The sequence below is a fragment of the Dipodomys merriami genome, unplaced genomic scaffold (assembly GCF_024711535.1).
Source record: "Dipodomys merriami isolate MVZ:Mamm:240054 unplaced genomic scaffold, mDipMer1.0.p SCAF_171, whole genome shotgun sequence".
Taxonomy (NCBI): Eukaryota; Metazoa; Chordata; class Mammalia; order Rodentia; family Heteromyidae; genus Dipodomys; species Dipodomys merriami.
In genome coordinates, this window is record NW_027203060.1 from 2,520,783 (window position 1) to 2,544,482 (window position 23,700).

The 23,700-nt window shown below is 40.1% G+C and overlaps 1 pseudogene; it reads left to right on the top strand.

The window, feature by feature from the left end:
- LOC138829418 (M-phase inducer phosphatase 2-like) overlaps nt 1-23,700 on the top strand; it is a 71,133-nt pseudogene that overhangs the window by 21,785 nt on the left and 25,648 nt on the right.

The following is a 23,700-nucleotide window of genomic DNA, read 5'->3' on the forward strand; positions in this document are numbered from 1 at the left end:
TCAAGCATTGTTGATTCCTGCTTTGTTTTTCCCCTACCATCCCTTCCCACCCACCTCCTCAACTGCACTGTCCCCTCCCCCCCCCTGCCTAACTTGTAAAGTTCATTTTTCAGCGTAGTGTCTTGTACATCTCATTGTTGCAATGGGTCCACCTGTATCGCTATTTAAGCAATTTGTTTTTTCCCTTCTCCTCTCCAAATTATACCAACATCAAATACAGTGAAAACAAGGTTTATACCATGGAGGAGGGACATAAAAAGCAACAAAGAAATCACATGGTACCTTATAAGTATGTTACAAACAGTAGAAAGAAAGACAAAACCACTTGTTTCCTTATCTTGGATTCATTTCGTTTACCATCATCATATCTGACATTTTCTGCTTGTCCCAGTCATATACCAGTTATTGCAAATAAGGGAAACCATGGGAGCTATGTTTTCTTGGGCCTGGCTTACTTCACTTAATATAATTTTTTCCAACTCTTTCTATTTCCTAACAAATGGGGCGATGTCATTCTTTCTGATGGAGGCATAGAATTCTTCACTAGCCATTCAACAGACTAGGGTCTGATATCTAAAATATACTTGGAAGTCAAAAAATTAAATCCCCCAACAATAAGTCCTCAAAGAAACAACTGCCCAATGAATAAGTGGGCTAAAGACTTAAAGAGAAACTTCCCTGAGAGGAAATAAGAATTGCCAATAAACACATGAAGAAATGCTCAACCTCTCTAGCCATAAAACAAATGCAAATCAAAACTACATTGAGATTCTACCTCTCCCCAGTTAGAATGGCTATAATCAAGAACTGTAATAACAACAGATGCTGGAAGGGATGTGGCTAGAAGGGAACCCTACTTCATTGCTGGTGGAAGTGTAAACTTGTTCAACACTTTGGAAAGTAGTATGGAGGTTCCTCAAAAGACTCCTATGACCCAGCAATCCCACTTTTGGCCTTTACTCAAATGATCACAAACAAGACCATACTCAAGCTACCAGCACACCTATGTTTATTGCAGCATTATTTACTATAGCTAAGATATGGAACCAACCCAGATGCCCCTAAGTAGATGAATGGATCAAGAAAATGTGAAATATATATGTTTATGAATTCCATGAATTCATTTTCATAAATATCATTTTGTATGATCAGATGCACATAGTGATTGTACCTTCTACTACTCAGGTTTATCCTATTTCCTTAACTCTCTTTTACAGGATGTTGCTTCTTTTGCCATTATAGACTAAAATTTAGTCTACTCCTCCTTGCCTATTTTCATAAGTAAGGATTGCCCTCTCATGGGTATTTCTGACCCTTACCCATTTAACCTGTCTTTTCCCTTTACAAACAACTTGTATGTTGCCTGATTTTCTTTTTTTTTTAATTGTAATATTACCGTAAAGAGGGGTTACAAGTGTATGGGCAAGATAATGAGTACATTTCTTATCAAGCGCTATTGCCTGATTTTTCAAAGGATTGTTTCAATAACTTCCTTATAAGGTAGTGTCAAGGTTTCATAGGGTCAAAAGTATCCAAGCCCCTTTAGAACTCAACTCAATGGGAGCCTCTTTGCCAGGACCAACAGACAACCAATAATCTAAGCTCAATTCCCTGGTGTTAACCCGTGTTAAACAGTATAGTATTTGCAGACCAAGGAGCTTGATTTGAAAATACAAACAACATAGCAATATTAGCATGAAGCCATTGCTCTATACCAAGAGTAGCCAGTATGGTCTAGGCAAATCACATTGCCTGGTCATTTCCCTGTGTACATTGCTGACCAATCATCTAGGTGCCCCACAGCCTGGGCCATTTATTACCCAGAATGGTATACCCAGGATGATGTTTTGCACAGCAGCATGCAAACAGGGCTGGTCATTCTGTCTGAAGCAGGTGCTACTGACCCCACCCCTGGGACTTTCCAGTAACCAGGATAGTATATATAGCTAGGCCGTGAGATTGGCTTCACTATATTTATAAGACCGGCATGGACCAACAAATCCCAATACAGTATCTCCAGGCCACGAGGAACGGATCACTGTGTGTGTTCAAAACTGTCCAATCAGAGAGAAGCTCCCATGCTGGAATTCGTGGATACCCTAGGAAGTTGTCCTGCTGATGACTGATCTTACTGCAGGTACAGGCTTCCTGGAACGGGCTGCCTACCGGCTACCCGCAAAGTGCTCAGGAAGCTGCTACGGAGTTTCCTGGATCCAGGTCCAGGAAGTCAAGGACCTCAGGGTATCCTGGTGGTACACGTGTTCCCCATTGCTCAGGAGGGTCCCATATGCTTCATGAGTTCTCTGACACTGCATTGTGGAAGGGGCCAGCGAGGGGATGTGGGGTCAGTGTGCCTTTAGTGTGCACTTTAGTGATCGGGAGTGGGTTAATGGAAGATTCTGGTTGGCGTGAGAAACAATATCACTGCACACTGCTTAAGGCTGGGGCTGATCGGGGACATTGAGGTCGGCCAGAGGAGGCCTGGTTCCAGTCAGAAGATCTTCCGGTTCTGTGAAGGTCATGTGGGCACAGTTCAGTCAGTGGCACTGGGGTTGGAAGTTTCCATGTTTGCCAATTCGGGCACTGCATGGCAGGAGACACTTGGTTAACCTGAGATGCCCCTGGAGTATCACGATGTCCAGTATCCTGTGTCCAGGATTGAGTGTGTAGCACATGTTCACATGTGACATTTCTCCCTGAGTGTGATTGAGAGTGGCTCTGTTTCACCAAGAGATTCAGTAGGTCCTCTCTTTGGTGTGTCTATTCATCTGTCCTGGGTCCCAAGGATACAAGGAGCAATGCATAACTTTGTTTCAGAGGAAGGAGAGGGCAAGTATCCTGGCATTAGGCAGGCAGATGGACTTACCTTGATGCAAGCTGGACAAGGACAATCTTCATTCAGATATAAGGAAGGAAAGACCCACGGATACATGCTGTTCTACTCCTGATGGCTTGGGAAGCCCTTATTTTTTTCTTTCTCTTTCTTTTCCTTTTCCTTTTCCTTTTTTTGGAGGGGGGCAAGAGCAGCGAGTGGTTGGAAATGTGGCTGAAAATCAGGGCCTGAGATTTGTCACTCAATTTTTGACTTAAGGCCAACATGCTGTCACTTTGAGCCATCAAGGTATTTCTAGTTTTCTGCAGTTAATTGGAGATGAAATTCTCATGGACTTATTTCACAAAAGAAACTTCACAACTTGGGGGGGGAGGGTATGGGAAGGGTTAGGAAGGGGAAACAAAGGAGGAGGAAACAATACGTGATAAGGAATGTACTCATTACCTTGCTCATGTAATTGTAACCCCTCCGTATGGTATTTTCACAACTAAAAAAATGTCTCATGGATTTTCCTCCCAGGATGGCTTGTTAATGCTATACACAGATATCAGCCTCCCATAAGTTTGGACTACAGACCTGAGACACTGGTGCCTAGCTGACAAATCTTTCTTAATACAATAAATAGGAAAAGAATCAGAAAGAATGACATTTCCCCATTTGTTAGGAAATGGAAAGGTTTGGAAAAAATTATATTAAGTGAAGTAAGCCAGGCCCAAAGAAGCATAGGTCCCATGGTTTCCCTTATTTGCAATATCTAGTATAGGTATGAGTCAAGCGGAAAAGGTCAGATAATGTGATGTTAGGAAAATGAACCCTTAGATATGTATTTTAATGTTTTCGTTTCTTTCATGCATGTGTTTCTAACACATTTATAAGATTATTTCTTTGTTGCTTTGTATGTCCCTCCCCCACAGTGTAACCCCCGCTTTCACTATATTTGATGTCAATATAACATGTGGAGGAGATGGGGACAAACAAGTCGTTTAAGGATTCAGGTGGACCTGTTGCAACAATGAGAAGTACAAAATGTCATGTCAAAACCAGCTTTACAATGTCGGTGTGGGGGGGGGGAGGGGGGTATAATTGGGTGGGGGGAGGGGGGTAAAATTGGGTGGGGGGAGGGGGGAGGCGGGGAAGGGAAGTGAAGGGTAAACAAAGGAGGAGGCTGCAATGCTTGGTAAGAAATGTTTGCATTATCCTGCCCATGTAATTGTAGCCCCCCTGTACAGTATGTTCTCAAATAAAATAAAATACAATTAAAAAAAATAAAAAAAAAATAAAAAAAAATAAATAGGAAAAGACTGGAATTAATTTCTTCCCACTATACTATACTAGAGATGCAATCTTAGTGCATAGATGTTATGAAAGTTTTGTTTTGGAAAGAAAATAAACCAAGCACCACCAGGTAAGTCAGTACCTGTGCACTGTTTGTATGGTTTATCTTGTCTTCTTGAGAACACCTGTACCTGCTCAATTCCTTTTATTATTATATTTATCTTCAAGTAGTTGTGCAATAAAGTTGCAATTTATGAAATAGTATATGAATACAATGCACCGTGATCAATGCCACACCAACATTCTCACACATCCCTCTCCAAATACGCTTTTCTTTCCTTATTTTTCCTCATTTTGAAGGATAGACATTGAATTCTTGATTTATTTCTCCTCCTCCCTTTCCTCCTCATTCTGTTGCTGCTAAGGTCTTGATAAGGACATAGGAACAACAGCAGTCACTGCAGTACAGGACTTGAGACTTTTGTCACATGTTTTAAGAACAATTATTTTCTGTGTATGTCAAGCTACTTCTGTGATAATGAAATACTCCAGAAAGGAATTGTATATCCACAAGAAATGATTTGTATTACTCTTGCTTGGATTTACTAAAATATTAAATTAAGAATATACATGTACATATTTTAAGAAAGTGTTGTATTGCTTTTGTTTCTTTTGTTTCCTTTTTATTGTGAAAATAATGTAGTGAGGGGTTACAATTACATGGGCAAGATAATGAGTACATTTCTTCTCAAGCATTGTAGCCTCCTCCTTTGTTTCCCCTTCACATCCCTTCCCATCCTCCCCTTGCCACCACAAACCCTTCTCCGCACCCCCCAAATTTGTAAAATTCGTTTTCAACATAATGACTTGTATGCTTCATTGTTGCAATGGGTCCACCTGTATCCCTATTTAAACAATTCGTTTTTTCCCTTCCCCTCCACAAATTATACCAACACCAAATATAGTGAAAGCAAGGGTTATACCGTAGGGGAGGGACATACAAAGCAACAAAGAAATAATCTTATAAATGTGTTATAAACAATCACCTGAAAGAAAAAAACATTTGAATACATATCTTAGGGTTCATTTCCCTAACATCAACTTATCTGATCTTTTCTGCTTGACTCAGACCTATACTAGATATTGCAAATAAGGGAAACCATGGGACCTATGTTTCTTTGGGCCTGGCTGACTTCACTTCATATAATTTTTTCCAAGTCTTTCCATTTCCTAACAAATGGGGCAATGTCATTCTTTCGAATGGAGGCATAGAATTCCATTGTGTATATATACCACATTTTCTTGATCCATTCATCTATTGATGGGCATCTGGGTTGGTTCCATATCTTACCTATGGTAAATTATGCTGCAATAAACATATTCGTGCTGGTAGCTTTAGTGTGGTCTTGTTTGTGAACATTTGGGTAAATGCCCAAAAGTGGGATTTCTAGGTCATAGGGGAGCTCTATGTTGAGTCCTTTGAGTAATCTACATACTGCTTTCCAAAGTGGTTGAACAAGTTTACACTCCCACCAACAATGCAGTAGGGTTCCCTTGTGGCCACATCCCCTCCAGCATCTGTTGTTATTAGAGTTCTTGATTATAGCCATTCTCATTGGGGTGAGGTGGTATCTCAACGTTGTTTTGATTTGCGTTTCTTTTATGGCTAGGGAGGTTGAGCCTTTCTTCATGTGTCTATTGGCCACCCTTCTTTCCTCTTCAGAGAAGTTTCTCTTTAAGTCTTTAGCCCACTTATTTATTGGGCAGTTGTTCCTTTGAAGATTTGTTTTTGGGGGATTTACGTTTTTGAGTTCCAGGTATATTTTAGATATGAGAGCCTTGTCCGTTGTATGGCTAGTGAAGGTCTTCTCCCAATCTGTGGGTTGTCTATTGATCTTGCTAGCTATGACCTTTCCCATGCAGAAGCTCAGCAAATTTCATGCAATCTCATTTGTCCAACCTTTCTTTGATTGGTTGTGTTTCTGGGTCTTTATTAAGAAAATTTCAGCCTGTGCAAAGGAGACCTAGGGTTTCTCCTATTCCATCCTGTAATATTTTCAGAGTGTCTGCTTAGACTCCGAGGTCTTTGATCCATTTGGAGTTGATTCTGGTCCAGGGTAATATATAAGGATCTAGCTTTAGTTTTCTACAGTGCCAGCACCATTTACTGAAGAGGCTGCCTTTCTTCCACTCTATTTTTTTTAGCTCCCTTATCGAAGATTAGAGGGCTATAGGTCTGTAGGTTCATTTCTGGGTTTTCAATTCTATTCCAATGGTCCTGAGGTCTGTTCTTCTGCCAGTACCAAGCTATTTTGATTACTATGGCTTTGTAAAGTAGAGTTCGAAATCTGGTATTGATATTCCTCCAGCACTGTTCTTTCTGTTGAGGATCGTTTTTGCTGTTCGGGGTCTTTTATTGTTCCATATGAATTTTTGGATTGCCTCTTCTATTTCCTTGAAGAATGAGGTTGCAATATTGATAGGTATCGCATTGAATTTGTAGATAGCCTTGGGAAGTATTGCCATTTTCACGATATTCATCTTTCCAATCCAGGAACATGGGAGTTTTTGCCACTTTCTAAGTTCTGTTTTGATTAGGAAATATTTTTCTTTTTAGGTAAGGCATTGATATTTTCCTGTCTGCTTTCTGGGAAAAGGGATCCAACAGAGACACTGAGAAATAAATCCATTTGTCATAAACCTCTACCTTGGCACTTTTTTTCTGTTATGCTGTAAGCATAACCATGAGCCAGACCTTCTCAGTCGTCCGAAGAGTAAAAGCAACCACCCAGTTTCTCTCTTCAAATGCCTTTGTAATTCCATTGGCCAAAGCCATGTTGTGGGTGGATAAGACACCAAATTACAAACAAGGGTAACTATATCAGTTCATCATTGGTTATATCTGCAGCTACAAGTTAAACCAAAGTTTCTTTTAGTGCTAGGAATGTGGCTTAGTGTAGATGCATGCCTAGCATTCATGAAGCCCTGTGTTGGACACTTCAGTACCACTTATACAATAAAATCCAGAAGTGCCACTGTGGCTTAAGTGGTAGACTGTTAGCCTTGAGCAAAAAAGGTCATGGACAGTGCTCAGCCCTAAGGTCAAGCCGCAGGACTGGCAAAGAAGAAGTTTCATTTAAAGTCCAGTTGCATATTGATGCTAATTTTTGCAGATATATTTGTTTTGTAATTCCTCCAGGCAAGTATTAATTCCAAAGCCAAAATTTCAAGAAAGCATATCATTCAATCCCACTTTGTTCACCACACTGCTTCCTCTATATTCTGCTTGCAAATATTTCTGGGGTGCATGTGTGTGCACTCATTATGAAAACACTATACACATGGCGATATTCTCACCTTTGGTTATCTTCCTCATTCTTGCTCACTCAATATGGACATGACATAAAATTTTCTGCACATTTCCAGAAAAGTCATGGGTATATAGATGCCAGTCTGGGTCTAGGAACATCCTTGGATCAGGTGTCTTCTGTGATAAATGGTCAGATGTCTGGTGGGTGTGAAAGACCCACAGAGGGGGAAATCCTGGACACAGGTTTCAAGCCAGCATGAGCAACTTGGAGACTTAAGTTTGCCTCTTGTCTGTCCTGTTGCCTGGGACCAACTCCTTTGAGCTACACTTTATTCGTTTGTCACATGTACAAGGCAACCCCATGAGGATTACTGTAATGTTGGATTACTTGAGTGACAAGTGAAATGCCTCAGGAATTGCATGGTGCTCACTACCATTGATGCACCTGCACCTGGCAATCTACAGCAGTCTCAGGTGCATGGGCCCTGTGCCTTTATGATGTGGAGCAGGGACTTCCCTTGTGCTCCTTCCTTCTTCTGACATCTGCCTCTGTGTCCATGCCTAGTACTCTGTTCAACTGCAAGCTCAAATCTAACAGTGGGGTATTCCCAGTATTACACAGGGAGTCAGAGGTAAAGGAGACCTTCCACCTCTGTCCCCTTTCTCAAACAATGGAGAAACTCTCCATTCTTCTTGCTTTCCTGCTTCCTCTTACGTGGTAAAATTGAGCATTTCCTCAGACAACACTTCTCTCCTTGTTGTGGATGTGTTCAGAATGGAGCCTAGCACCCTGGGAGGGAGAGTAAGCTCTGTGTACCCAATGGATTCCTTACCTCTGTGGACATTGTTAGGCTGCTTGCTCTCCCACCAATCTTCCTCACTCAGCCTCAGCAATATATTCTGAAAAAGGACAAAGTGGTAGGGGAGACTGAAGTTGCTATTAATTTGTCCTGTTTTCAACTTGTTTCTTATTAACTTTAATAAGATAATTAAAGTGGAGTAGTGTCTCAAGTGATACCTTTGAGCACAAAAAGCAAAGACTTGAAGCCCAGGGTTTAATCTCAGTCCTTGCTATATTCCATGATGCTGTGAGACACAAAGTCTATTCTGACCACTGTCAAACTCACTTCACTGAGCAGGGATGTGAAGGGTTCAGATTGGACTGGGGCCTCTTGGAATTTGTGCTCTGATTATTACACCTCTATCTCAAAGTCTTCCAAATTGTTTGTCACTAAGCAGCCCTTTCCATATGCACTCACACTGCATTTAAAATCCCCATCCAGGAAGAGTCTTTCTTGACACTTATCGCTGTATGTGTCAGCAGAATCCCACTTCCCAGATGCTGATATTTCTGACATCTATCTCTATCTGACCTCTGTCCAAAACTACTCTCTGTCCTGAACAGGTAGGAGACTAACTCCTTCTCAATCTCTCTCTCTCTCTCTCTCTCTCTCTCTCTCTCTCTCTCTCTCTCTCTCTCTCTCTCTCTCTCTCTCTCTCTCTCTCTCTCTCTCTCTCTCTCTCCCTCTCCCTCTCTCTCTCTCTCTCTCTCTCTCTCTCTCTCTCTCTCTCTCTCTCTCTCTCTCTCTCTTTCTCTCTCTGTCTCTGATTCTCTGATTCTCTCTGTCTCCGTCTCTTCATCTCTGTCCCTATCTGTCTCTGTCTCTCTAGCAATCATTCTCTTTCTTTCTCTAACACACATACAAGCTTTGGTGGGAATATTCATCACCCTCAGGCTTGAGTAGTGCATCACATGTACAATGTGCTCCTCTAGAGCACCCTTGCACCTGCTGCACTTCCTGAAATTAATCTCCCAGAAGATATTGGCTATCAATCTAAGGAAGGCTTTTCCTAGCAACTCCTTCCAATGAGACTCTACAAGAGACTGAACCAAGCAGAGCTAGGCCAGGGATGTGCCTGAGCCCCAATGTATCCCACCTCTGCCAGAACTTGCCCCTTCCTGGGCCCCACCCAGTACCCTTATTTGTGGCCTGCAGTGCTCCTCTTAAGCCTGCACATCACAAAGCTCTGCAGCACCCACTGCTTTGCCATGCTTCTGGCTTAGCCACCCAGTGCCTCAGGGGCCTGCACATTATGACCTGAGCCAACTGCCTCCAATTCCCTGGTCCTAGAGCCCCCCAGCTATTCTGGGATTGGTTGACCTGAGCTACAGGGGTTGGAGTTCCTGTTCAGAGGGACACATTGCCACTGGAATCTCTAATAATGTGGAACACATGGTCCAACACAGCTCCTTGATAAAGTAGGTGAGGATATTGAAAGTAAGCAGAGGGGGTTGTGGCTCAGATCACTTGATGGATTATGGGAAAGTTAGTTTCTCCTTTCCACTTTCACTCCTCCCCTTACTCCCTTCCCCTACCTTACCTTCTCATACCTCCCACACTCTATGTTCCCTGCCTTTTTTCCTTTCCTATCCTTTCTTTTTCTTTGCTTATCTTTGCTTTCTTTTCATTTAATATTGTTCTGCAAATTGGGCTTGAACTCAAGGCCATTAGATTTTTCCATCATGTCAGGGACTTTTCAATTTGAGCTGCATAGTCACCTTTGAATTTTTGCTCCTTAATTGGAGATAGAAACTCAGGGATATTTCTTCCTATGAAGACTTTCAAACATAATCCTCAGATCTCAGAAACTTGAGTAGCTAGGATTACAGGTGTGAGGGACAGGCATCTATTTTTTTTCACCAGAGAAATCGAGGCTTGTTGAGACCCAGTGCTGTGGGGAAGTTTGTTAGGTCTGGGCTATATCCAGGAACTCTTTCTGTTGGGCCCCTATCCTTTCCCTTGGGACACTCTATACCATGATCTGTTAGGTGAATTGAGAATCAAGGCCGTGATCACTGCAGAGTGAATGGCAACTGATCAGAACGGGTGGCTGCTGAGAGATGTTCAAGCACACTGATGGAGATTCAAGCACAATCTCACTTGTCAACACTTGGTGTGAAGCCTAGAGACATGGAAAACAAATAAAAGACAGTGATTGTGTCTGCCCTGGAAGCAGCTACCAACATGGGAGGAGGCTACAACTCCTGATTTCAGCCTGAAATGGACAGCCTTTGTTCTGTTGATGTAGAGTTGGACAGTTCAAATCTAAATCACCATACTTTTCCTAAGGAGCTCTTGAACTTGGAGAATCCCCTCACCTTTCAATGCCTTACATTCTCCCTTAGAAGGGACTGCATGTGCTGACACCTCTGCTCTGTCACAGCAAAGTATTCACCCAAAATGTTGGCACTGTTTTCTGGGTGCAATCCAAGTAAGGTATGCTGACCTAATCCACAGAATGCTTGGTGACAGAGGTAAGAAGAGTTTCACATGCGGGCAGCCACAGCTGGCCAGGCCAGAGGAAACTATGTGTCATGTCATTCGGGGACAACTGCAGTCTTTGCCCTCAACTGCAGGAGCTGTGGTGTGGCTGTTCCCTCTGAAGAAGATGTGAGGGGATGGGAGAATCCAATGCCTCAAGGTGGGTCAGTGTCCCTGGTCTGTTGGGCAAGTGCAGGGTTCTGGTCAGTGTGAAGTGAGGCCCCACCTCAATCCTCAGACAAGTGTCCTGTCTACTCTACAGTCTTGTTTTCATCTGAAGTTGTCCTTCCAGAAGAAAGTGGGCACACCAAAGCATGACTAGGGAGGATGCCACAAAAAGGCAATGAACAAGAAATTGTCCTGATTTGGAGAGCTGGTGATTAAACAAAGTATAATTAAATATTTCTATTTGAAACTCCATCTAACCAGAGTTAACCTGTTACAAAATGGAACATCTTGTTGAAAGTTATAAAAATTTCTGGGAATATTAGTAATGTGGAATTTGCCACTATTAAAAATGGTGTGAGTACAGAATCTTGATGCTAAATGATAATTTTGCTTCCATTATTTGATATGAATGTTACTATATCTGATATACTTCTTACTAGCATAAATACCAGGATTAGAATTTTTTGAATTGATATTACTAGCTAGAGTACCATAGGGGTAGTAATTTGATTGTTCAAGGACTGTATATTTCTAGCCAGAAGCAAGTATCACACTCCTATAATCCTACTTCAATTAACCAGCCAAAAGGCTGAGACTGAAGTGATAGAGCACTAGCTTTAAGCTGGAAAAATGTTACTGTGTTAAGTTTATTGAAGAATCTCCAAAATGCCTTCCATAATGGTTGAAATGTTTACATTTCCACAAAAAGTTTAGTACGGTTCAGTTTCACACCATTCCTGCAAGCATTTGGTATTGCTCATATTCTTGATGATCCCATTCTTACTGGAGCAAGATGAAATCTGTGTTGTGATGTGCATATTCTTCATGACTAGAGATAAGTTAGCATTTCTTCATGTGTTTATTTCTCATTGTTACTTTTTCCTCTAACAACACTCTATTTAGTTCTAGGTTATTGAGACTTTGAGGGTTTCATTTCCTGAGCTCCTTGGATATTCTAGGTATTAGAACCTTGTCAGTGAAGGAGCTGGCAAATATCTTACCCCATTCTGCCAACTGCCTTTTTAGCTAAGTAACTCAGTCTTCCACTGTGCAGAAACTTTTCCCCTTAATGTAATCTCATTTGTAAATTCTCTTTCCTATTTTCTAGGCCCCTGGAATTCTATTTAGAAAGCTTTTTCCTACTCCTTCCTGTAGTAGTTTTCAAGTTTCAGGTCTTACATTAAGTTGTTTGTGTTCATTTTGAGTTGATATTAGTAGCTAGGGTACCGTAGGTGGGGGTACTGTTCTGGGGCTTGAATTAAAAACATTGGTGCTATTTCTGAGCTTTTTTGTGCTCAAATCTAGCAGTCTACCCTTTTAGCGACAGCTCTATTTCTGTCTTTTGGGTAGCTTATTGGAGATAAAAGTCTCACTGACACTATGTTGAAAACAAACTTTACAACTTTGGTGGGGGAGGGTGGAGTTGGGGATGTGGGGAGGGAAGGGATAGTAGGGGAAAAACCAAGGAGGGGGTAACAATGTTCGATAGAAAAAGGACTAATTATCTTACTCATGTAACTGTAAGCCCTCTGTACAGTATTTTTACAATAAAATATTTTTTAAAACTCTCACAAATGCATGAGGCCCTGGGTTCGATTCCTCAGCACTGAATAAACAGAAAAGGCTGGAAGTGGCACTGTGACGCAAGTGGTAGAGAGCTAGCCTTGAGCTGAAGGGCTTAGGGACAGCGGCCAGGCCTAGAGTTCAAGCCCCACGATGGATTTTAAAAAAAAAGGTCTCACAGACTTTCCTGGCCTGCCTGTCTTTGAACCATAGCCTCTGATCTCAGCCTCCTGTGCAGTAAGATTACAGGCATGAGCCACCAGCACCTAGCATTTTATATACATATAGTATATATATTGTGTGCATATTTTATATATATTTATTTATTTATTATATTTACTTAGTTATTTTGAAACTGGTAAGAAGCATGGAAGAATACAGAACAAATCATAGTTGTTATTTATCATTCAACAATTATGTGTGACTTACATAAGAGAAAGTTTAAAATGTTTAAATTTTTTTATTGTGTTGGATACTGAACCCAAGACCATATATTTGCTTGACACATACTGTATCAAAGTCTACATCCCAACCCTAAAGCTCCAAAACTTACTCCCAGATGTAACTAACCTATACTTTCCATAACTCTAAAAAGTATTTTATTTAGTTGTAAACTTAGTTTAAGTACACTTAAGTATTATTATTTTTAAGTAGTAATGGTAACTACTATTCCTTCTGGTAATAGTTTCCAGGTTCCTGGTCTTATATTGAAATCCTTATTGTATTTTGAATTGATTACTAATACAGAGTGACAGACAGACAGGAATTCAATTCCAGCCTTATGCATATGAATATCCAGTTTTTCCAACAGCATTTGTTAAAGGAGCGATCTTTTCTCCAACATGTATTTTGGCTTCTCTTGTCAAATAGCTGATGGCTGTAGGTGTATAGGATAAATTCTGGGTCTTCTAGTCTGTTACATTGGACTTCAGGTCTATATTTGTGCTAATACAAAGCTGTTTTAACTACAGAACTGTAGTTAATTTTGGATTCTGGAATTGTGATATCTTTCAGCATTTTTCCAAAGATTTATTTGATAACTCAAGGCCTTTTGTAGTTCCATATGACATTTGGATTGTCTTCTACATCACTGTGAATAATATTTGGGATTTGAATTTGCCCATTGCCTGAGGCAGTGTGTCTTTTTTATGATATTAAGTTTCTATTCCAAGATCCTTTAAATTATTTGATCAAAGAGTTATAGGTTGGACAAATGGGATTGCATGAAATTGCAGAGCTTCTGTATGGCAAAGGACATAGCTAGCAAGATCAATAGAAAGCCTACAGATTGGGAGAAAATCTTCATTAGCCATACAACAGACAAGGGTCTCATATCTAAAATACACCTGGAACTCAAAAAATTAAATCCCCAAAAACAAATCTTCAAAGAAACAACTGCCCAATAATTAAGTGGGCTAAAGACTTAAAGAGAAACTTCTCTGAAGAGGAAAGAAGGGTGGCCAATAGACACATGAAGAAAAGCTCAACCTCTCTAGCCATAAAAGAAACAACATTGGGCCGGGCGCTGGTGGCTCACGCCTGTAATCCTAGCTACTCAGGAGGCTGAGATATGAGGATCGTGGTTCAAAGCCAGCCCGGGCAGGAGAGACCGTGAGACTCCTACCTCCAATAAGCCACCAGAAAACCGGAAGTGGCGCTGTAGCTCAAGTGGTAGAGCGTTCCCTTTGAGCTGAAGAGCTGAGGGACAGCGCCCAGGCCCAGAGTTCAAGCCCCATGGCCGACAAAAAAAAAAAAAAAAGAAAGAAACAACATTGACATACCACCTCACCCCAGTTAGAATGGCTATAATCAAGAACTCTAATAACAACAGATGCTGGAGGGGATGTGGACAGAAAGGAACCTTACTACATTGTTGGTGGGAGTGTAAACTTGTTCAACCACTTTGGAAAGCAGTATGGAGGTTCCTCAAAAGACTCCACATAGAGTTCCCCTATGACCCAGCAATCCCACTTTTGGGCATTTACCCAAATGATCACAAACAAAACCATACTAAAGCTACCAGCACCACTATGTTTATTGCAGCACTATTTACCATAGCTAAGATATGGAACCAACCTAGATGCCCCTCAGTAGATGAATGGATCAAGAAAATATGGAATATATACACAATGGAATTCTATGCCTCCATCAGAAAGAATGACATTGCCCCATTTGTTAGGAAATGGAAAGACTTGGAAAAAAATTATATTAAGTGAAGTAAGCCAGGCTCAAAGAAACATAGGTCCCATGGTTTCCCTTATTTGCAATAAATAGTATATGTCTGAGACAAGCAGAAAAGGTCAGATAAGTTGATGTTAAGGGAATGAACCCCAAGATAAGTATTCAAATGTTTTTTTTTCTTTCATGCAATTGCTTCTAACATATTTATAAGATGATTTCTATGTTGCTTTGTATGTCCCTCCCCCATGGTATAACCCCTGCTTTCACTGTATTGGATGTTGGTATAATTTATGGAGGGGAAGGGCAAAAACAAATCGTTTAACTAGGGATACAGATGGATCCACTGTAACAATGGGATGTACAAGTCGTTATGTTGAAAAATGAACTTTACAACTTTGGTGGGGGGGGGGATTGCGTGGGGGGAGGTGGGAGGAGTATGGGAAGGGATGAGAAGGGGAGACAAAGAGGAGGCTACAATGCTTGATAAGAAATGTACTCATTATGTAGTCCAAGATATTCTAACTCCTTTGTACGGTATTCTCACAATAAAAAAAAAAGAAAAACAAAACAAAACAAAAAAAGAGTTTTAGTCTACATGTAGAGGCCCCTTAAACCTTCGGTTCATTTACTTCTTGATATTTTTAAAGAATATTACAAAAGGGATTATTTTTCTGATTTTCCTCTCTATATTCTCATTGTTGGTGTGCAAAAAAGCAACTGATTTTTGTAGGTTGATTTCATATCTGGCTGTCTTATAAAAGTTGTGTCTGCACTATTGGCTTGGGAATGAAATCTATATGGTTTTTTAGATAGTATTCGAAAATAGGGATAGATTGTATCCTTTGTTCTTTATTTGAATCCCTTCTATGATGGACTTTTGCTCTACTACTTAAGCCACAGTGCCACTTCGGGTTTTCTGAATGGTTTATTGGAGATAAGAGTCTCATGGTCTTTCCTGCCTGGGCTGGCTTTGAACCGCGATCCTCAGATCTCAGCCTCCCAAGTAGCTAGAATTACAGGTATGAGCCTCTGGTGCCCGGCCCTGAAAATGTGGTTTTTAAAAATAATAAATCTGATAGTTAGGAAATTGAACACATGAAACAAAAGAAATATATTTTAAAAATATGGTCTAAGAACAGGAGCTGCCAAGAGATGGGCATTGAAGCTTTCCTTACAAATCAATTACTTACAAATTTCAATCAAGACAAACATGGTGGGAAAAACAAGCAAAGCTACAAAATAAGCGCAGTGATGACATAGAGCATGAGGGAATGCATTTTGTCACCCACAGGATCAGACATACAGCTAGTGTTCTTCCTGCTATGTGATTTATCAATTTCAAACTGAGCTACAGCAACTTTATTTGCATAATAGTTGAATCAAAGAAAATTAAAAGAACACTAGTCTTGCTTAATTGAGTAAGATTTTACCTTGTCCAGCTCAACAAAACAACTTACCCATTGGCAGAGCCAAAAGAATATAGATAATGGCTACTTTAATACTTTTCTAGATCAGATGGAAGTCATACTGAAAATATAGGCTTTGATTTTAGGAACCAACACAAGTAAATTCCTACAAGGAATATTTTACTTAATGAAGAAAGGAAGATTATTCCAGAATTAACAGCCACAAATCATTCCAATCTTATTGTTAAATGCAAAAATCCATTCATAGAATTGGCCAAATAGTAACTTCCAAAAACTCCTTCTGAAGTTGTTTCCATGTCAAATTTAAAGAACTTGAACAATTTACAAAGAATCCCATGGACTTTATAAAATACAGCTATTTTCCAGTTCACATTGGTTCCATCATTTTTTCTACTATTTCGTTATGATTATTTCATTTTGGCATACAATTCAGAAACCAATCTCTCAGAAGGGTTCACTGACAATCCAATCACCTTCATGAATTTATTATCTGTTTACAGGGCAACCTGTGTGGCAGCTAAAACTAGTTTATATAGCAAGTTTAAATATTCCAACTTCAAACACAGGAAATGATCAGAGGTAGGCAATGGCACATAATTGCAATATACTAAGGCAGCAAGTAAGTCATTCTTCAACCTACATAATCAGCTGCCATTAAAATCATATTCACAACCTTAACAAATTAATCTTTAATGAATAAATGAGAAAGGGAGATAAGACTTGTACTTGCAATGCTAGCTAAGGAATTATTAGATTCTTAAAAAGGCAAATGAGGAAAGTTAGAACAGAATTTTTAAGAATTTTATTGTATTGTGAAGATGCTGTACAGAGGGGTTACAGTTACATGAGTAAGGCAATGAGTACATTTCTTGTCGAGAATTGTTACCCCCTCCCTTGTTGTTCTCCCACTATCCCTTTCCTCCCCCACTTCCTTCACTCCTCCTCTACCAAAGTTGTAAAGTTCATTTCCAATATACTGTCTTGTGGGTATCATTTTAGAATCATTTATCCTGATGTTGTAAAATCAACGTAGTACTTTATTAAATGAGTTATTTTATACAATATGAACGTCAATATAATTATAGTTGTAAAAAAATTTCACAAGGATGAACTGATTTTCAGATTTCCAAATCAGAGTCAACTGTACATTTAAATAGAATTGTCTTTACAAGAAGCCCAAAAAAGAACAGCACAAAAATGATTGTTTCTGTAGCCCTTTTATTTGTGCTGGTGAACAATTTGTTAGAAAAGCAGCTGTTCTATATGTCTCTTGTATACAAGTATATTCTGGCCTAGGTTTACTTTTTGTTTGTGTTTGTTGGTCGTGGGGCTCAAACTTAGGGCCTGTGCACTTTCCCTGGGATTTTACACTTAAGGCTAACACTCTTCCACTATGAGGCACAGCTCTACTTCCATGGCCTTGGTTTTTGATCCAACTTGCTCTCAATATCTTTAGATTGGAGAATTGAGTCCATCAGTATTGACTGTTAAAATAGAGAATCATGCAATAGTTGCTGTCCTCTTACCCAGTTTTGGTTTTGGTTTTCCTTTGTTTGTCTACTTATCTAGCATAACGATTTTGTTCACATTTTTTGTCAGTCATGGGGCTTGAACTCAGGGCCGAGTACTGTCCCTGAGTTCTTTTGCTCAAGGCGATTGCTCTACCACTTTGAGCCACAGTTCCACATCTGGTTTTCTAATGGTTAATTGTAGATAAGAGTCTCACAGACTTTCCTAGCCTGTCTGTCTTTGAACCAAGATCCTCAGATCTCAACCTCCTGAGTGGCTAGGATTACAGGCATGAGCCACTAGCACCTGGATTTTCTCTATATTTTATATGTTCATGTTGCTCTTTGGTATGAATAAAAGTCAATAAGTGACTTCTGTAGTGCTGGTAATTTACTGGAGATAAATTGATTTACTTTACTTCATTATAGAATGTTTTTATTTTTCCTTAGTTGTGAATAAAAACTTGGCTGTATAGGGTATTCTGTATAAGCTCTTGTTAACTTTCACTGATTAAAATACATCATTCCAAGCCTTTTTAGCTTTTATGGGTTTTTTTGAGAAATCTTGTGTTATTCTGATAGGTTTCCCTATAAATGGCCTATCTTTTCTCATGTAGAGCCTTCGGGAACTGTAATTTAAGTTATTTGACTGAAGTGTTTACTGTAATATATCATGGAGTAGTTCTTTCCTACTGTGCTCTGGTTTACTTTTTCACACTTGAATTTACTAGTTCTCTCTGTCACACTTTAACTTACTTCAACCTGACTTCACCCCTAAGGGTCCTGAGCTGTCCCTACTGATGCAGGTATCAATAGGGTAACAAGTATGTCCTCTCCCAAGGGACTCTTCTCCCAGCTCTTCTCTGTCCTCAGCTTTCCCTACCATCACCCTCCCTTTGTAAAGCCAACAGAGTAAGCTAAGCAACTTCATTTTGTACTTGGATTACAATTGGGTCTAGATTTCTGATTAACCTTACTTCCTTATTTCAGACCCAGCTACTAACCCCAAGAGAGCACAATAGGCAGAGACTTGGGACTTGCCAGTGTGCTAATCTTCTCCAGACACACCCCCTGTCATCTTTCAGAGGTAGCAACTGCAGTCTGTTTTAGCATTACACAATGTCCTACCACCCTGACATAAAAATCCTTTCAAACATTATTCTAATTATACTATTGGGCTTATGGTCTCCAGGGTTTCCAGCCTCTTTCAACTTCTGTAAAGCAAATAAATCTGTACTTTCTTGCTTGCCACTATGACGCTTAGTTAATTCTTTCATACATGCACATATCATCTTTTTTTTTGTTGCTCTTGGGGCCTGAACTCAGGCCTTGGGCACTGTCCCTCAGCTCTTCAGCTCAAGGCTAGCGCTCTACCACTTGAACCACAGCACCACTTCTGGCTTTTTCTGCTTGTGTGCAATGGAACTCAGGGCCTTATGCATACAAGGCAAGCACTTTACTACTGAGCCACCTTCCCAGACCTGCACATATCATCTTTTTTTTTTTTTACTTATTGTACTTAAGCTTTTATTTTTAAATTTGATAACTTCAAGCCCAAGCCTTCCTTTTAGAAGGAAATCAGCAAATCATACTCATAGTCTCTCTTAACTCCTTTTTTTTTTAAATCTCTTTCCCAAATTATATTAAATGAAGTAAGCCAGGCCCAAAGAAACATAGGTCCCATGGTTTCCCTTATTTGCAATATCTAGTATATGTCTGAGTCAAGCAGAAAAGGACAGATAAGGTGATGTTAGGGAAATGAACCCTAAGATATGTATTCAAATGTTTTTTTTCTTTCATTCGATTGTTTCTAACACATTTATAAGATTATTTCTTTGTTGCTTTCTATGTCGCTTCCCCACATATAACCCCTGCTTTCACTGTATTTGATGTCGGTATAATTTGTGGAGGGGAAGGGGAAAAACAAATCGTTTAACTAGGGATACAGGTGGACCCATTGCAACAATGAGTTGTACAAGTCATTATGTCGAAAATGAACTTTACAACTTTGGTGTGGGGGGGGGAGGATTGGGTGGGTGGGCGCGGGGGGGGGGTGGGGAGGATGAGAAGGGATGGGAAGGGGAAACAAAAGAAGGAGGCTACAATTCTTGATAAGAAATGTACTCATTGAGACGCAGCAGGCGAGCGGATTCTACTCAACACCAGCAAGAACCAACAAAGAGCGGACATCTTCACCCTGCAGCTTGCAGACCAGAGACGACCCAGGATCCAAGACTCGGCACCAGAGACGACCCAGGATCCAAGACTCGGCGTGAGTACAAGCCCGACATCCTCACTCCTCAGGGAGCAGAAGAAGGAAGGCCACCCCTCCCCCCCCAGCACCGGTGATCTCCATCTTGGATACCGACAAAGCTCGGAGTTGCTGCTAGCTCCAGCTCAGGCCTTGGAATAAAATGAGTCATTTAGCAGGTCACAAGAACTTAACGCCGAAGTGACCTGCCAGACTCAGCTCCATCCAGGGAAAAGTCACCCAGCTCAGGCGCCAGCCTAGCCTCACTGGGTAACCAGAGCCAGAGGCTGCCCCTCCCTCTAGCAGCCACCACAATCAATTGAAAAACAGAAACCCTGAGAATGGCTCCAGGCTGGGCGCTGTGAGCTTTATCACAAAATAGCCCCAGGGAAAAGCTACTGTTTGTTGAAAGGCCTCAACTCTACTCAGAACCTAGCCTCATCACCACATCCCCCTCTTTTGTGACTCTCAAAGCAGACCACCCTCCCAGAAAACTAACCTGGGAGGGGGATCTCAAAATCTTGGGTAAAGCAGAGCATTTTTCTGCCTCTTCCAACCAACCGACTTAAGAAACCAATCAAGCCACAGGACCTCAAGCTGACCAGAGACTCCAACAAGAGACTGGTTGCAGACAAAAGGGAGATACAGGATTCTTCCCACTCCTCCCCCCCCCCCAAAAAAAAAAATCAAAAGACTTTTTTTTCTTCTTCTTCTTCTTCTTTTCTTTTTTTTTGCTTGTTTTTTTGTTTTTTGTTACCTTATATATATATATATATATATATATATATTTATATACATATATACATATATACATATATATATATACATATATATATATATATATATATGTATATAAATTTTTTTCTCCCTTCTAAAACTTTTATTAATCTTTAATTTTTGCCTCTTCTGAAAAAATAATTGTTTTCCAGTAACTTTTTTTTTCTCTCATCTTATAATTTTTATTTCAGAATTACGTGAATGAGTTTTCCTTTCTTTTCTTGTCTTCTTTCTCTTTTTCTTTCTTTCTTAATTATCTTTTAGTCTTTTATCTAGCTCTACTGAACTTCTGATCTTTTCTTCTCCCTTAAAGCTTTTCACATCTCCTCTATGTCCCTCCCCTTCTCTGAACATATTCACATTCCTCTCTAAATAGATGGTCTTTTAACCTCTATAATAACATTAATTTTTACGTTTCTATTCTTTTTCTGGTCTCTCTTTATTCCCCTTTCCGTCTCTTCTTTTTCTCTCTCTCTCTACTTGCATCCTACCCATCCCATTTCCTGCACTGTGATTAGGACATAGTTAACTCTCCCTGTGCCTCCCCACACCAATCTATTCCTATTTTTTACCTACATCTCTCACTAATCCTAATAATTTCTGGTTTTCCAAATTCTTTTCTGCGGTTCGAAGTCCTTTAACATATAGTCGTTTGATGTTGAATAGAGGTATCTGTTGAACTAGATTGTATCTGTAGACTATTGACTGTACAAATGCAAACTTTGGTTGATGGTTGCCTTAAGATAGTGTTCTAGCACAAAACTGGTGCAATCTTTATCTCAAATGGGCCGAGTAAGCCGGAAAAACACAAGAAAAATGGCAAATTCAGGTATCTCAATTCCCAACCTTGATAATCAGGGATTAGAACAGATAAAGAATAATCCAGAGGAGAGTTCCCAAATAGCTCTACAAACACTAATAGCAAACATGATAAATGAGAAGTTTGACAATGTACAAAGGACTCTGTATGAGCGTGATAGGGAGAGAGAGGAGGCATCCCAGAAGTTTATACAGGAATATCATAAGCGTGAGGAAGCTTCTCAAAAACTGATACAGGATTTGCGTGAACAACTTGAGAATACTCAAAGAGAAAGGGAGGAATGGCGTGAGCAGGCAGAGAACACTCAAAGAGAACTGCAGGAATCCCACAGAAGGGAGGAAACTAATCAAAGAGTAATTCACGAATTAAGAGACCAGGTAGAGAATACACAAAGATCACTAAAGACATTCATGGAATCCATTAACAAAGAGCTGAAGGAAGTCAGGGAGACCACAAAGGGAATGCTGAATGGAACACAACAGAAGGAATGGCAGTCCAAAGAAACCATAACCAATCAACTAAGTGATTTGAGAACAAACACTGAACACCAAATTAAGGAAGTAAAGAAATTCATACAAGACCTAAAACAGAGCTTCAACAAAGAACTTGAAGCCATCACAGCTGACCAATTAGAAGGAAAAGAGATAAAAAACAAAGTAGAGAGTCTTGACAGCAGGTTAGACCATGCAGAAGATCGAATCTCAGGGATTGAAGACAGCCTAGATATTATAGAGAAAGAACATACAACCATCCAAGACAAGTCCAAGAAATATGATAGGTCTATCCAACACCTGGAGGACACCATCAGAAGGCCCAATCTAAGGATAATGGGTGTAGAGGAGCACCTAGAAACAGAAGTTAATGGTCTAGGAAATTTGTTTAACAGGATCCTAGCAGAGAACTTCCCAAACATACAAAAAGATAGGCCTATTCAGATACAAGAAGCTTTTAGAACCCCAAATAGACCAGACCAGAATAGGACATCCCACCGTCACATTATAATCCACACAGGATCAACCCAGACCAAGGAAAAGATCCTTAAAGCTGTCAAGGAGAAAAGGTTAATCACCTATAAAGGGAAACCAATTAGAATTACCTCAGATTTCTCAGCAGAGACAATCAAAGCAAGAAGAGCCTGGAATGACGTATGCCATGCCCTAAAAACAAACAACTATCAACCAAGAATACTGTACCCAGCTAAACTCTCCTTCATAACTGAAGGCCAAATAAAAACCTTCCATAGCAAAGAAAAATTGAAACAATACATCTCCACCAAACCAGCCCTGCAAAAGATTCTTAAAGATGTCCTACACATAGAAAACCAACAAGAACGCAACAAAGGCCAAGAAACTGCACACAAACTGAGAATCCAAGAACCTTAGGAAGAACCCAGTTTTCACAGCCCCCAAGAAGGTGGATAACATGGCAGGAACTCCCAAATACCTCTCAGTCCTATCTCTTAACGTTAACGGACTGAACTCTCCAATTAAGCGACATAGACTGTCTAGTTGGATTAAAAAACAAGACCCTTCTATCTGCTGCCTGCAGGAGTCACATCTTGCCCGTAAAAACAAACATATTTTCAAGGTTAAAGGCTGGAACAAAATCTACCAAGCAAACGGCCCTCATAAACAGGCGGGAGTTGCAATCCTAATATCAGATAAAATAGACTTCAAATTAAAATTCGTGAGAAGAGATAAAGAAGGTCGCTACATATTAATTAAAGGATCTCTCCTCCAGGAGGATATTACAATTCTAAATATCTATTCGCCAAACAATGGAGCACCCAAATTTATCAAAGAAACACTACTTTCCCTCAAATCCCATATAGATCCAAAGACATTAATTGTTGGGGATTTTAACACACCACTCTCCCCACTAGATAGATCAACTCGGCAAAAACTCAACAGAGAAACCGCAGATCTAAACAGCTGCATAGATCAACTAGACTTAACAGACATTTACCGAACATTTCACCCAGCAGCATCAGAATACACGTTCTTCTCAGCAGCACATGGAACGTTTTCTAAAATAGACCACATTTTAGGCCACAAAGCAAACTTGTCTAAATTCAGAAACATTGAAGTTATACCTTGCATTCTCTCTGACCACAAGGGAATAAAATTAGAACTCAACACCAAAAGCCACCAAAGAAAGTCCGGTATCACATGGAGGCTGAACAACACACTGCTGAATCATGAGTGGGTCATGGAAGAGATTAGAAAGGAAATTCAAATGTTCATGCTATTCAACAAAAATGAACA